General features: G+C 45.2%; 1 long non-coding RNA gene across 1 annotated transcript; it reads right to left on the bottom strand.

The window, feature by feature from the left end:
* Positions 1 to 3,681: 3,681 nt before the first annotated feature.
* On the bottom strand, positions 3,682 to 12,309 carry LOC148652743 (uncharacterized). The gene is made up of 3 exons (XR_015925096.1): positions 12,111 to 12,309; positions 4,997 to 5,147; positions 3,682 to 4,315 (listed from the first exon to the last, which is right to left on the bottom strand). It is a non-coding gene; the product is annotated as an uncharacterized LOC148652743 (long non-coding RNA).
* Positions 12,310 to 16,178: the final 3,869 nt, after the last annotated feature.

Raw genomic sequence — 16,178 nt, 5'->3', positions numbered from 1 at the left:
ATGTAGGACTTGAATGCCATTTTGAGAACTTTTTTGATATGCTACTCCGATTTTCACCAGCCGTGCTTTCAGCGACTGCACCATGTTGTTTAGGTTTTAATAATGTTCGGAAATTATTGCATTTTAAGTTGCTCAATGAAATCAGTTAGCAGAAAAGGTCTTGAAAGTCTCAATCTCGGTGAGGGGAAGTACCTGTAACTGTAGAATGCTAGCTGTTTCAGCCTACAATACCAGTACATTGTTATCTCATTAATCTCATTGTGACAACGCTTTATTGCACTTACAGAATCAGGAACTGGAGTAGTAAAAAAGAGCCTGGGGTTTGCACCACAGGTGAACTTATCATTGAAGGAGATCTGCGGGGTTTTTTTTCCAGTGCATCAATTCTAATCATGTTATATTGGGTTCTTTAAAAAAAACATAAGTGCAATTTCTTTCAAATATAGTACAAGCTTTGTTCTCTGTAGTTAGGATTTGTTTAGGATTCACAAAAGCCCTTTGATGCTGATTTTTAAATAGAGAATTACACTGGGTTTATGCAGTAAGCATGATATGCAGCAATCATTCCTCAGAGAACTGGTTTCAAAATAGAGCTCTTACGTTTTGCAGCAAGAGTGGGATTACCCTTTCATGTTTAATATATTTTTTATTAGCTTTATTACATTTTGGGGTGAGGTTCACCGCCATTATCTACAAGAAAATGTCTTCAAACTGCCCAAGGACATAATTATGGAGGACAGAGACAGAGCCTGGAGTTTGTATCTTCGCATGAGTTTCCTCCAAGTGCTCCGGTTTCCTCCTGTTTCCACAGTCCAAAGACACATTCTGGTAGGATAATTGGGAAAACTGGCCCTGGTGTGAGTGTGCGTTTGTCTGCCCTGTGATGGACTGGTGTCCTGCCCAGGCTGGACCCTGCCTTGTGCCTGTTGCTTGCTGGGATAGGCTCCCCTGTGACCCAGAATTGGATGATGCAGTTAGAAAATGGATGGATGGATGCAGAACCCATAGCACATCCTTTCCATAAACATTTTAATTATTCATGTTAGCAAGGGTATAGTTCACACAGTAGGCACAATGCAAAAACAGTTTCAAAGTTTACTGCAGCTCTGAAACTCCGTAAATCTGAAAGGCTTGCTTTCGGTATCTTGCTCGTGAAATGGTTCCAATGTTTGGGTTGTTTTTTTTTTTAAAGGAAAACATTTTTCTTCCCTTCCACTGTTTTCGTAACTTTGAAGCTTTGCAGCAGGTCCACCCGATTGAGGTTTCAATGTAAACTGCATCTAAGAACTACCCTTTGTTATAGGACAGCAAATTTAAACACAAACTTTTTAAATCAAACTTTTACCCTTTTGTTAATACAAAAAAAATGACTGCAAAGGTTTGAACAAATTGCCAGTTCACTCTCCAACACCACATTCAATAGTGCCATGCCAATCCTAGATATATCATTATAATTTACTGAAATAAACTGTGACCAGGATATAAAAGTACTTACAGCTACTTAAACTGCCCTTAAAATTTTATTATACCATAACTAAAACTGCATTCTGAGGCAATAAAGCCGTGTGCATTGTTCTGTCACTGCACTTTTGCACACAGACTTGCATTCCAACACAGAGAAACACAGACGCACACGCACAAACACACAAGACACAAAACGATGCTGAGCCCCCAGTCAGAAATTGTATATCTGGTGCACAAATACTAAAGGAAGCCGCTTGTCACACCCAGATAGCCTAGCATTAACACACAGCTACACACCGATAGAGAGTGGCTCTCACACACTCGCGCACACGGTGGCACAGCCATGTTTCCAGCTTCAGTGTGAAGTTTTCCCCCTGACAGCTCACTGCTGCTCCTGTCACTGCAAACGGTGTTCCCGCCCCCCTCCCTGCCCGTTGGTCTGTTGGCTCACCTCCCTCTCCCTGTCTCCCTCTCCCCCCTGGAGTCTCCTTTACCTCCCTAAATAATTGTCTCAGCCCCAACTTTCATCCCCACCCTCCTCCTACCCATCCTAAATTCTAATATTTCACCCATTATTTCATATTGGCGTGAAAGGTTAAATGCAATGCTGCTCAAGCAGTAAAAATGAAACAATGAGAAAAAAAACATTTAACATACAGTTATGTATGAGAGGCTCATTCCCTGACAGGAGATCACACACTGGTTAGCTCTATTGAGTTCCAACCCCAGGAGCAGGATTGAGAGCTGCTCTGACTCAGCCTGTTGTGAAGCTCTGCTTCTCCCTGCTGGCATTGGGAGCACAGTCTGTGTTCTCTGAGTAGCCAGGTCTGACTGTGTCCAGTTTCTATGGCCAGGCTGTGGTCACTGAGCCTGTGTCCTCTCTGGGCGGCCAGGTCTACATGTGTCCAGTTTCTGTTATTGTATGCTAATCCACATTGCTGCACTGCATATTAACGTTGGTTTTTCTCAGGCGTGGTGCTAGTGATGCAAAAAGATATAAAGCTACAAAAGAGTCACAGAAGACTGCAGTACATACACAGAGAACATGTTAATTGCACCCTTTAAGTACAGCAATATTAAGGGATTATCTGCTGTTCTAAATGAGCAAATCGCCAGATTATCAAACACAGCCTCAGGACAGAGGGAAACAGGAAGGCCAAACAGTTTCCTGTCGGAGGGATTTTTTTAAAGAAGTTTGCCAACCTCACAGCTGTGTGGTCGAACAAAAGCAAATCCGTACAACGGGCCACCACAAGGCAAAAAACGTAATGAAAAACTCAAATCGGTCAATGGGCGCACCGCAGGTGCGGCTGCAGTAGCAGCAGGGGTGACAAACACTCTAGTCTACAGGGTCCTGCTGTATGTTTTTCACTGGGAACTGGGAACTGCAAGTCCGTTATAAACCATGACAGACATGATAGCTGCCATGTGTCCAAAGGAAGACACTGGGGGCCACCACCTCAAGAGGGCTGGGGATCTCCCCCTGCATGGAGCAGCTATCCCCCTGCCCTCCATAAATCCCTCATACTCCTTCTCCGCTGTGAACGTTGCCTTTTACAGTGCTGTAGTTCGCACGGGCTGTATAAATATCTCCTCACCTGCTGTTGCCAGTGCTCAAGAGGGTCCCAACCTTCCAGGCAGCGGCTCCCACCCCCACCCCCTCTCCTGCACGTGAGAGGGTCTCGGGAGGCGGGTCCGTCCTGGCACCGAGACCAGCTCCGCCAGGATCCCAGGTGTTCCCTTTCCCAGGGCCGTGACTGTCGGGCTCTGCCCGCCTGCGCCGGGAAGAATGATGTGCGGTTCTGAAACCAGAAAGCCCCTTCAAGGAGATGTCCTGTCCCATGTTTAGCTCAGCAGCAGCTGGAGAAGCCAACTTTCCACATAAATCGTCCCGTGAGCTCTGAGACGGCAGTGGATCCCGGTCAGAGACAACACGATCTACCCCTTCTTCCACACAGACAGCCTTTACTTTCACAAGAGGCAGTGAAATCAGGAATGGGATCATACTGTAGCCCATCAGGTAGGAAATAAAAGCTCACTAATGCATTTCCTAGTGGGCTGGTGGAGCACACAGCAAGAGTGCTCTTAAAAACTCTGTACCATGGCTGTATTTGGAGTGCCCTGTGGCTCAGCTCTAAAGAACAGGTTATTACGTCCAAAAGCTGTCCTCTGTGGGGTGAATGAGGGAGTGTTCATACTGATTAAAATGTGGAGAGCTGTTTAATGAGGAAGGGTTTTACATCTGACCCTTGAATGGCTCCTTTCCATTTGTCTACCTGCAGGCAAAGGGTAAGTCCCAGTACACCTCTGACCTTTGACCCTGTGAGGCTGTTTATTGACAGCACCTGAGCTACCAGCCCCTCCTAGGTCATGCATCGTTCTTCTGTTTTGACATCATGATACTTGCCTGGGGGCTCTAACGCAAACCATATTGCATTCATGATTACCACTGACAATCACCGTTTTATTACCATGCTGCTCGGATGCCAGTTGCTAAATGCTGCCGATGCCCCCATCCGTACTACAGGTCAATCAGCTAGCGCTGAAAGGAAGGAGCAGAGCATGTCATGAATACATGGGATTCCCATGGGCCTGGAAGCCAAAACAGCTGGTGGACAAACTTGAGAAAAAAGACCTGTAAAAACAGAGTTACTATGGTACAAAAACAAAAATCAGAAAAAAACAAGAACATTTTGACCAAACTATTATGACTGTATTTTCTCCAGCAGACATTTCCCCATTACAAGCCCATGTGAGGTTGTGCCAGGCTTCCAAATAGTACTGTGGGACAACATTCCAACTGCAGTAGAAGGGAGATGCTTGAAATCCAGGTGACGAACCACAGCAGCACCTGAGGATTGGGGAAAAATACAGACGGACTTCATTCCCTCATCAACGCCTTCATTAATAAGTTCTCAAATCAGCATAGGTTTCTTTATAATGGTGACAAACCTTGCATACCTGTTATAATATGCACCTACAAAGAGAACTTTTTAGCCTCTTCTTCTAAGAGTATGAATAACATACACATTTGAATCTGGTAGCCTTTCTGCACCACATAGCAGTTTTCCAGCAGACTTGTTATTTCAGCTGGTTAAGTGAGAGTGAAAGAGGCAGGTGATGACTTTATTCACAGGCTTTGCATAATTAAGTGAAGTATAATACTGAGAACATTTTGCAAATGTGGTGCAAATAGAAAAGTTAACTTCTAGAACTATATTTAACTCCATTAGCTGGCATTTCACAGATTCAGACAAACAAAGATACAGGTCTGACTCAGGTGTCTGCTCAGTCTAAATGATTAAACCAAGACAACATGAGAAAAAATTATTCAGACTTAAAATTTTAACTGATGTTTTCTGCACTTCCTTCAAATTAAATAACTTATATGACAAAGCAAAAGCTTTATACTTGCAAATACAGTCGAGTCCAGCAGTATTGCAGATGTCAGATGGCCTCAATGAAGAGGTGGGCTGGATCGGAGCACAAAGACGTGAAACACAGTGGTCCGTGCTTTTCCAGGAAGACGTACCTTGTGGTGACGCATCCATGGGGATGTTAAAAAGAAAATCGGTTATTCTAGGGCCATGTCAAGATATTTGTCTCCTGACGCCCCCCTGTGTCTCAACGCGCTGCCCTGTTCGGAATTCAAACCCCCACAGCATTGATTGGGTCCTGAAGCCCTGTGGAAAAAAAAAATGGCATGAGGGTGTTTCATACTCCGCAGGTGTTAGGGGAATGACTGACTGCCCGCTGTGCACATGAGCGCAAGAGCTAGCACAGTCACACAGACGCTCCTGCAGACTCAGCCCAGAGGAATTCTCTCAGAGAGCTGTCGGGGCTGTAAGTAGCTCCTGTGTTCATCCATCATCCCCCTGTGCCGGTCCTGGCACCCTTTACTTTGAACTTTCAATTATTTACACTGCTCCTCTGTCTGCCAGCAGCTCAGGGGCTATTAATCAACTACTGAAGCCCCTACCCCCCCACCCCCTCCTCCCATATGCCTGTCACCTTCCCTCCACTGCGGCCCCTCCCCCACGCCAGTCCGGACGGCAGGAATCCCACAGCTGGAGTGGTGGTGAGCCTGTCACTACAGCCCTGGCCTGATCAGAGGCAGAAAGGCCCAGAGTGAGTAGTGATGGAGGTGCTTCGCTGATGGGTTTCATTAGTTGTGTCTGGGGGAGGGGGTTATTTCCACAATCCAGTGCCGAATCGCTTGCTTCCCAGTATTCCAGTGCCGTCAGCGGGAATCCCCCCTGGCTGACCAGCGGATTCTGACTCAGCAGAGATGCTAAGACAGAGGAAGCTTGCAAGATCCTGGCTCGTCGCAGCAGCAGCAGCAGGCAGGAGCTGGGAAGCCGCGAGCCCTCCTCGTGTAATAGCGCAATAGTGCTCAGTCCTTGTGAGCTGGCTGAGTGCACGCTGCCGTTCAGGCTCACTGTGTTTTTGCCCTGCCTACCCTCCCGTGCCCCCAAGCCCGCTGCACAAATCCTAATGCACGCCACATCCTCGGAGAAGCAACGGGAGGCAAGCTAGGACTGGGTACGACAGTTCTGCCTCACCCTTTTTCCCTCCTGCTTCACCGCATTTTAACCAGGGCAAAACACAAAAACGTTTTCTGAATTTGCCGCGTGATATATTGGAATGAAAGCCCAGGGGCTATTTTAGGAAATTGGGCTGGGCTGCACATAATTCAAAACTACTGTACCAGTCTGAGTTGTACATGCAGTAAGAACATAAGTTTTAGTTTAACATAGGAGAAAATCAATTTTTATGTGCTGCCTGACAGAGGCTGCTGTACCGTAAGTGAGAGTTCACTGTACAGATGACTATATAATGCTTTCTGATTCAACAGAAGACAAAAGACAGGTGGAACTCTTTGTGCTGATATACGGAAATCACACCGTACAAGACAGGTTCAACTCTGTGATAAAAGACACGTTCCACTGTACGAAGCAGAGCACAGGAGCTAATAACTCCCAACGAAAGCATGACCGTGGCTGACGCATTAACACACTTGAGGGGATAAGGACAAGAAACACAGTTTTTTACTTTGCTGAGACTTGCCAAGTGCGTGGCAGCTCCTACATCAGACATCAGCCGGGCGAGTGGTGGGTAGGGCACGGTGAGGAAGGGCCATGTGTAACAGCGCACACTTTCTAACAGCGGGAGTGAACACATTTGTCATTTTCCGGAAAAAAACCGGTGGCTCACGGTCACATGGCTCGAGGAAAATCCCTGCTTTATTACTGCTGTCGATCCGCATTTCATTACAGCCTCTCTCTTTAACATTTTAGTGCAGCTCTTCGCCAGACCCCTCTGCGAGCCAATCTGTATTCGCAAAAGGGCACGCCAGCTGTGCTCCACAGCTGGATTTCCAGAACACAGAGCCATCGGCATTCCGGGAGGAAAGCACAATGAATCAACATTCCATAATCGATTAGCTGACGAATGGGAAGCCGACGCAGATTAGTGAGGCTCTACAGGCGGAGTATCATAATTCACCCCTCTGCTGGGCTCACATCCTACGCTGTCTATTGACGGATTGTTTCCTCTGGCCAGGCCTTGCTGACGACACCACTCTGGAAATGCACTAATGGGAAGAGGTTAGGTCTCTGTGGATCCGCCGTGATAAATATTTTATTGCACACTGTATAACGTAATGCCCACTCCTTTCTGTCAGCTACCACCAGTAGCAAAGTAGCAAACTATTTATTTGGGTTTAATTTTTCAGTTTATGTAAGGTCTAAATTAAGTCTTTGAAGCACTCTGCTGCCATATTCTGCATTGCATGCTTATGTTAGTCTAGGGCAGTTCAGAGTCTGTATATTGTGTATGCGACGATACAAAACAAATACAAATGGCTCAAATTTCCTTTGCTATCCTATTCCAAGTCCTGGGCCTGTAATTTAGATAGAATCCCAGCAACTAGCAAATACTTTGCGCAACTCCTTCACTTGTGTAACAATGTGACAATTTCTTGATTAACATTCTTCCTTCAACCCACCGGGAAACAGCTGTAACAAGGGAAACAGACAAATATAACACCAAAAAATAAAGAGTGCACAGAAATTCAATCGAAACCTACAACTGGACCTGATGTGGTATGGAAAGCACTCCTTTTTAAAGCTTTGTCTGCTTTCCCAGGAATGTGCTTTCAAAGGACCTGAAGAATATAGGATGGTAATAGTTCAGAGTTTTAAGATGTATTTCCAAAGCTTGGTTTTACCCTTCTGTGCTAACGTTCCTTAAACATCTCACCCTGCGCAGACTGATCCACGTGCACAAAGCTCATAATGTCCCTCTCATATTGGCCAGGCTGTCCTCTGGCTCGATAAGTCAGTGCACACTCTGACATCTCAGATTTTGAAACTCACTTCTAAAACACAAATCTGTTCTCTTCGGTAACGTGAGAACTGCATGGAATTTCTTTATCTCCTCTGTAATCAGTAAATCTCCATCAGCCTTTACGATCTGAAATGTCTGTGCCAGCAGGTGTCTGATATGTTCCTGAACAGAACCAAACCAGTCCAAAAACTTCAAGAAACAGAAGTTGCCTGCTTTTTAAAAACACTACCCTGGCCTTTGAACCAGCACTCGTAACAATGGGGTGGTGCTAATAAAAACTAGTAATTGAATGCATCAAACTCCTTTGTTGCGCCAGTTACCTTCACGCCTTTAAAAAGAATAATTGTACCCCCTGGATCTTTCCAGCTGAAAGCCACTGGCATGCTTTTGCAATCCAATAATAAAACAATGATTAGAAGATACTCCAAAGCAATGCAAGCTGTGCCAAGCAAAGTGTGGGGCCGGATTATTCTGGCCTAAGATATGAAGGCAGACATATCTGCTTTGGTTATGGACCCATAAATCCATAGAATGGCTGCAGTGTTGATGTGGTTTTGTGCATTCTGTTAGCCATCAGTGCCCACGTTGCTGACAACCTCCTGTGCATTCTGGCTAGGATGTTAGAAAACCACCGCCCCTCTGTTTTTCTTCTGCTATCACCTGACACTGCCAGCGGCCCTAAAAACTCCCAGACACCCACTTATTACATTCACAAAAACATGGTATGCAATTCCATTCATCGCTGAAACATCACCGCCACCCTAAACATGCTCTGACTGCATGGGCAGAGCTCCTAGACTGACCCCGATCAATTTCAGCTTCAGTGAGGAACAGAAAAGAAATGGACCACAAACTGCACAAGTTCAAGTGCGATAGGCCTTTGAGCAAATCAGGCCGTGACCAAAAACCTCTAAAAGTCTTTGCAGTCAACCTGCGAAAAGGTCGGAGTTCTCGCCTTTCTTGGATTTGTGGAACTGTGGGACCTGGCATCGACAACACGAGCGCCAGCACTTCAAATGCTTCTGAAGAGTCGGCACCCTCATTTCGCCCACATTTAATCCCTTTTCCCCCCCTTCCGCAGACACAACCCCGGAGTCACCACAGCCAGGGGCCCCCGCTTTGATACAGAGCGGCGCTGGCGTCGCCGACGCGCAGAGAGGAGCAGAGAGGCGCGGGGAGGAATGTGGCTTCACGCTAAAGAACGCGCCGACCAACGCCCCTCCCCTCCGGGCTGGCGTAGGCCACACCAGGCTGGGTCTAGGCACAGGCAACAAGGGCAGTGTATTTCATGGGGGGGGGGGGGGTGTTTTACATTTTCCGTGCTGCTTTTTCAGTTGTCGAGTGAGGAGCAAGGAGGAAAAGCTAGGCCGCAGGCTGTCCAGAGACTCAACCCCAGGCCATAGGCCGACATGGGGGGGAGGGCCAGACAGGTAGTCAATCACAGCACAAAGGCTGCAGCAGGAGACCTAGTGTGCTGTGTTTTCATGTTTAAAGACCATTACGGGGTCCCAGAACAAGTTTTTTTTTTTTTATCTGTCTTACTGTTTGGTCCTTCTCAGAAAACCTTTTGTCCGCAGACACTCTCAAGGGCGTGCATGGCTCTGTGGACTGAGAGTGGCGCAGGTGAGACAGAGGGAGCACATCGGGTGACTGCGTGCTTGGGCACAGTCAAAGCGACTGTGTGTGTGCACGCGCACGTGTGTGTGCAACATGTTCTAGCCCTTGCATCTGCGTGTGCCCGTGTCCTACTGTCATCTGCCACTCACTCCTTCCTGATAAACACTGACAGGAGAAGGTTCTCATGTTAAATGAGGTAAATTGGAAGAAACCGTACCAAAAAAAAACCTGCAGTGCAGGGTCTTGGAACATTACTGTGTGCTAATAATTTTTATCATTTTTTTTTCCTTAATAGATAGCAGCAATCACTGTACAAATTACTGCACAGTAGTGGGCACATGCGGTTCCCATGGTAACAGGAAGGCACATGCAGATGATGGAAACCCTGCGACAGGGTCCTTTGTCATCTTGAAGAAGTTGCCTGAAAACAATAACAGAAAAAAAACTGGCTTCTACCGCTTTCTGCTCCCCACTGCCCTTCAGGGAAAACCCAAGGACACCCGATTTTGCTCCCAGTCCCTCAGCAGTAACTACCAGGCCACGATGCCTCCATCTGTCACAGATTCGAGTGCTGCCCTCAGTGCCACAGCTTCAGCCACAAGGCCATGCAGTTGTCTGTCGTCATGGGGACAAGGCTATGTACCTTACTTAAGGTGTTGGCCATCTTGCCACCCATCTCCGTAAACCCAGCTCAAAACTACACTGCTTGTTGTGTTAAAATATTTAAAAAAAAATATTCCACCGCCTCTTAACGGAAGTTCCTCTTCCAGCATTGCCGTCGCGACACACTTCCAGAAAAAGGCTCAGCGAACAAGTTCGGCTTCGTAGGCCCGGGCACCATAAATGTTGCTGTATTTATATGTACTGTATGTATTTATATGTGAAGCGTGTTTGTCTTTTGTTTTTTTTTAAAAAGAAGTAGGTGGTGGCTGCTGATAAATTCCTGTGCTTAAAAAATTGTGCTGATCCACAAGATAGCTTCGGTGTAATGGGTCTCTGAAGAGAAAACTACTCGAGAAAGAGCTGTTTCTGCATCAGGGCTTGAATCACAGCAGGCTAGCCTCTCCTAAACCCTGGGGTAGAGTTGTTATGACATTCAGGACACTCCAACCCTTACAGCTCCACAGGTTTAAATACTACCTTTTTTATGAGTTTCGGGGACTCTCTCGGACATCAAAACGAGAGAAAAAGGCAAATTGAATGAATAGGTGAAGGACTGTAATCATAATAATAATAGAAAGACTAAAAAACAGCTTGACTTTGAAAACCTTTCACTACTACAATATATTCCCTTCTTGCTCCTTTTAGCAAAAAAGTTCTACTCAAGGTTCATTACCAAATAATCTGTATGGTCTACGATAATCATCAATGAAAATTACTAGTTGTCTAGAATACCACAAGAATGTAGAAAACCTAAATTCGCCGTCCATGGCTTAGTTTTATTCAATAACTCTGAACTTTCCTGGCTGCAACAGAGAACTAGATCAGTTTGCAACTCTCCGATCATGACTACAAATAAAGAGTTCAGGATCATGACTCGGACGTATTGCAGGAGGCTGGATTTAAGTGTAACAAATGAAATACCAAAGATATTCTCAAATCCCTCAACAATAACAGGAAAGAGGCTGCAAAAGACCAATACTGTGAGGTTCACAACGGTTCGGAAGAGAGGCCGCCTCAGAGCATCAACAGTATGATCTTCTCCCTCCCTCTTTCATTTTTCACCTGTTACTTACAAATCGCATCGCCGCGGCCTGACACCATCTCTCTCATAACCTGTCAGGAAGACGTCTTTAATGAGAACGCGTGTTTGACAAGGAGCCAGCGTGCTTCATTAACATGCCTGTGGATGGGGGGTAGGGGGGGTGCCGGGTTCTCCAGAGACCATCAGGCGAGGCTGCAGTCTCACTAATTTATCTGTTCATTTATTAACCTTTACTTAACCGGGATAAAAATCTAATTGAGACAAATCGTCCCTTGGTTTTCACTGTAAACCCCAAAACCAAATGCAGAACACACGGCAGCCAGGCCAGCTAGCAGTTCTCAGCGGGGGCACGTTAGGCACTCTCTACCGACATCCAAAGGCTGCTCTGCTCCAGGAAAGAAAAGCAGAGAGTATCCTGGCAGAACAGGCTATTTGCCAGTGCTCTTCTTGGCACATACGTACTTGTACTTGCATCTTGAATGAATGCTTTGAAACTACAAAAAAATGGAAATGCTAAACAAGTGAGGACAGATTTTAAAACGAACCAGGAAGCTGAGGCAGATAATGAGACTCAATTTTGGATTTTTTCAAGGGGAGATATTCACAAATCCTTTAAGCTCATTGCACGTACTGACTGTTTAATCCTACATCCAGGGAGCTCCTTACCCCTTTCAATGTGCTTTCTGAGCCCGTTTCTTTCTCCAAACCCATGAACCTCAACCTGAAGGGAGGGGGGTACGAGATGGTGAGCTTTGCTCTGTATACAGTTGTGGTCATTACTTTGCCTCTGTCATTATTTTTTGTAAGAACAATAAAAAAAATAAAAAAAAAACTGCTGATTAGGGAAAGAAAAGACATCAGTCCAAGACCTGGAAGCATCAAAATAATGATGCCTTTAAGGCGTTTTAAAGTACCTTAAGAAAACGCCAGAAAAACAGAACAACATAATTTAGCACGAGAAAAACAGCTGACTAACCGCTTTGGAGACAGAAGGGAAGGGAGCAGCTTCCTCACACCTGTGTTCCGGGACAGCAGCCTCGGGAGACCCCATCCTAGAATTCCGCTGTGTGATCTTGTCAGTGTAATGAAGGTCCTGGCTGTGTGTTGCTGCTCAAGCTGCGTGGTTCTCCTGACAACAATCACTGCTCTAGGGCCTGGCAGACGCCTACCCCTCTGCCCCCACCTCAAGCCCCATCTCTGCAAGATCCCCTGCCCAAGCACACACAGGAGTATGGCGAGGCGCGCTTTATTGTAAATGCAAAGAGCTGTCCGTCAAAGGATCCGCTAGCTGCCAAACTGATGAATTGGCTCACTCCTAAACCCGCACTGCTTACAGCCATTGTGCTCAGCAGATAAACTGCCTTAACATGGTCCCGTCGCTGCACGCAACTTTAATTGCTTGCAAGAGGAAGCCATTAAAGCACTAATGTCAATCTGTTATTCATACTTTAAAAAAAAAAATAAAGGTGATGAAATGCTACAGATTCTTGAGATGTGCAGTATATACATGTATACTTCTGAACAGGAACAAACTTGCATGTCTACTCAGTTCACTAGAATTTTGAAGTCGGAACTGTTGGGGCGGCACATGTTCAGAACTGTGCAGCTGAATTTCAGCACAGCTTGAAAACTGCAACCCGCTGGCTCCCAGACCCGCCATGACATCCTCACTGCATGTGACAACAGCATGGCTAACCTGCTGCGAAGCCCAGGTCACCGTTCTGCAGCTGCACAGGTCAGCCTGCTCCCCGACTGCTGAACGGACGGCGTTCCCGTCAGCTTCACCCTTAGGATCAAAGAGCTGACAAAATGCCACACTTTAAAAAAATACAGTATTAAATGCAGAGAAGACAAATCAGAAAGGGTTTGGCTGTTACACATGTTTTTCAGGTGTCTTCTTCACTCCTGAAGAAGGCTCAGCAGCTGAAGCATCATGTTTCCTCTTTCTGCTTTTCAGTGTGGAATTAACTTCTACAGTACTTGTTTTTTTGCAGCAAACACTCTGCTCCCCAATGGAACACAAACCATGACACATCAAATTGCAGAGGAAATTTTTCTGGCTCACCTTTTGCTTATATGACTGTAGAAGTGTATTAGGAAATGAGGTAAAAGCACCCTTAATGACCTTAATGAATTATGCAACAACAGAAATGTATACACATTTTTAGAACTCTAAACCTCTGATGGCTGTGTTCAGGTATCATCATTTTCTGAGCTTAGCCAGGATATAAATAATTCTGCCTCTTTGCCAAAATCAATCAAGGCAGCCAAAATACTGTACTTTATGGATAAGAAATCTATTATTGCAGGTGTACAGAACAGTTTCTTGGCCATGTTTGATGGCAATAAACACTGGTAATTACTAAATTTGTGATAGAGCCTTCCAACTTTAAATTCCTCAACCACTGTATTGTACTGTATGTCCAAACACTCCCCCAAGTGCTAGTGTGCTTTGCATAAGAACACTCTTGCTCAAATGTCCCAGTATCCAAGATCAGAATCTGAAAACAGACACTTTTACCACCTTTCAGAAAGGTTAGATTCCAAATCAATACTCTCACCTACCATCCTTCACATTTTGTACAACAGGTTTAAATATTCATTTCTGCTCTGACAGCGTGATATTTTACTAAAGGATTTCCTTTACCAGGGCCTGTCATTTTGACAACCGTGGCGCGAGCAGAACAGTGCAATCTGGATGCCAAAAGCATTATATTTAACCACAGTAAAGCCCCTGGTAAAATACTCTGAATGGCCTTGCAAAACTTCAAAAATACAGAGAGTATGTTAAGGTAAAGCTCCAAAATGTGAATGCCTGAAAGATTTTGATAAGTAACTCTAAAAATGTTTGATCAGTAAAAGACATCAATAAGGGAAAAACACAACAACTGATCTACCTGGGTAAAAGCTTCTGAATTCCTGACAGTGGGCTGCTGTAAGGGACAGGCAGGTGTGGTATGTCTGTTAGATAGAAGGCAAGCAAAAGGGGTGATGAATGAGGGACAAGAGCCTTAGGGAGGGATAAACAATGTTCTGTGGCCCAGGAGTGATAACAGTCATTGTGTGGCTCTTCAGGTATTTCAAAAAGGGGTTTCAAGAACAACAACACCCAAAAAAAACTGACAAGAAGGAACACAATAAGATTTTCATAATCGACAAAACAAAAGGACCCTCAACACACCCTAACCCCTCCTCCCATTTCTCAACTTCCTCCGTGGAAAGAAAAACAGCCATTGTGATAACACAGGTGTGCACGACGCCCCCCCTCCCCCCCCCGGCTCCAGGGATGACAGACAAATGAAACCTGTTTGTGGCCGAGCCGGCCTCCTGTTCCCTCCTCTCTCTCTCTGCCAGGCTTGTCCTCGGCCCGGGGGGGCAGGAGGGAGCTGGTTCTGTGTTTACAGGAGGCCCTGCGAATGGCACTGGCCAGTGGTTGGACTTGAACGACTGGGGTTTGAGTCATGCAGGATATGGGTTACAGCAAGAAAGAGTTGTTCAACGAAATTGCGGGAGCAGATGGTTAGCTCAGAAACAATGGGACACAAAATACCCAGCAGGCTGGCTAAAGACTGAGCGGTAATAAAAAGGGAACTAGGAAGAAGGATGTTGCTTTGTTTTTAATTTAGAGAACTAAAAAGCCCTTTAGGAAGTTGCTTTCAAAGGATATTGAGGCAGGACTGTAAATTGAGGAGGATGGCCTAATGGATAAAAGGTTTAAAGTGAGAGAGGAAAATCGGACTGGGATAAATTTCAGAGTGGGATGGAGTGGGAGTGTGTGGCAGAAACGTCTGGTTTGTGTTTCAAGCAGGACGCAACTGTGGCACCTGAGAACAAGGCATTCAATAAGGTCTGGGTTCAGCTCTGTCTTGGCTCCTTCCAAGCATGGGCAAAGACTGAAAGGGGATTTAAACTGACCCATTCAGCTGTCAAAGAAGAAGCGGAGGAAATCACCTGCAGGCTGCCTTGTGCTCTGTTTGCGTCTCCATGGAAACGAGGCCTTCTGAGAGGGAGAGCCCCAGGTCTGGGTGGCAGCAGCTGATCCCAGCAATATTGATTTTAATGTTCTTTCTCTAGTCAAACGGCAAACCTGCGGTAAAAACCACATCAAACAATGCCCCCAAATGGGTTAGTTGGAATCCTGGAGGGATTTCCTGCATTTCTTTTAAGATTTTTCGCAGGAAGCCCTCTGCGATAATGCGGAATATAACACTAGCACAAACGATTTTGACTCCAACGTCATTGAAAACAAAAGAAGAGAATGCAAAGTGTTGAGTGTTGATCATGATTAAAGTACAGTACCTAAAACAAGGACAAAAACTACCGGGCATGTATGGACCGTATATCTGCATCATCCAGGAGTGCGATTGATCTCCCTCTGACTAATACGACAGTTAAAACACATATAACTGAATTCATGACGTTTGGCCAGTGTATAACAATCAAGATTTTTTCACTCCACCAGTGTGAATAAGAGTGATTTTCCAGTAGAGCTTAATCTTTGTGATAAAGCACAGCTATTTGCTGATGACACTTGCAATATAAGAGTATAGGAAAAAAAGAAAAATTTCCAACAACCCAAGTCTTACAATGTGGATACTGAAACAAAGTAATTACTTAAACGATACACAAAAATGTAAACTGCTAAAACACCCCTTGGCTTGACTTGGCAGGTGTACTGCTTACACTCAGTCGAGAGCAGGAGATCGTGTCCGATGCAGAGTGGTGGGTGTAAGTATATTGAACACGTTATCAAGGTCTGATGTATCTTCTGACTCATTCTGCTCCTTTAAAGAAGCTCTGGGATCAATTAAGTTCTAGTAACAAGAGTACCATTGACGAGTCAAATAACCTTTTCTCATTTCGTTAAGTTTTCTAATTTGCTTATGGCGTGCCTTCTGCAGTCTTTTTCTGCAATGTCTGCAGTAAAGTATAGATTCTTCAGACGAAATCTTAAATTATTGGAGGATTTAAAATATCAAGAATTCATTGATAAGGAAGTTTTACAAATGATTATAAAATGCTTTATATGGTGGAGTCACTGAAT

The sequence above is a fragment of the Lepisosteus platostomus genome, chromosome 11 (genome assembly GCF_059453375.1).
Source record: "Lepisosteus platostomus isolate fLepPlt1 chromosome 11, fLepPlt1.hap1, whole genome shotgun sequence".
In the NCBI taxonomy this organism is placed as follows: domain Eukaryota; kingdom Metazoa; phylum Chordata; class Actinopteri; order Semionotiformes; family Lepisosteidae; genus Lepisosteus; species Lepisosteus platostomus.
The sequence above is the reverse complement of the archived record's forward strand: the minus strand, read 5'-3'. Positions and strand labels throughout refer to the sequence as shown.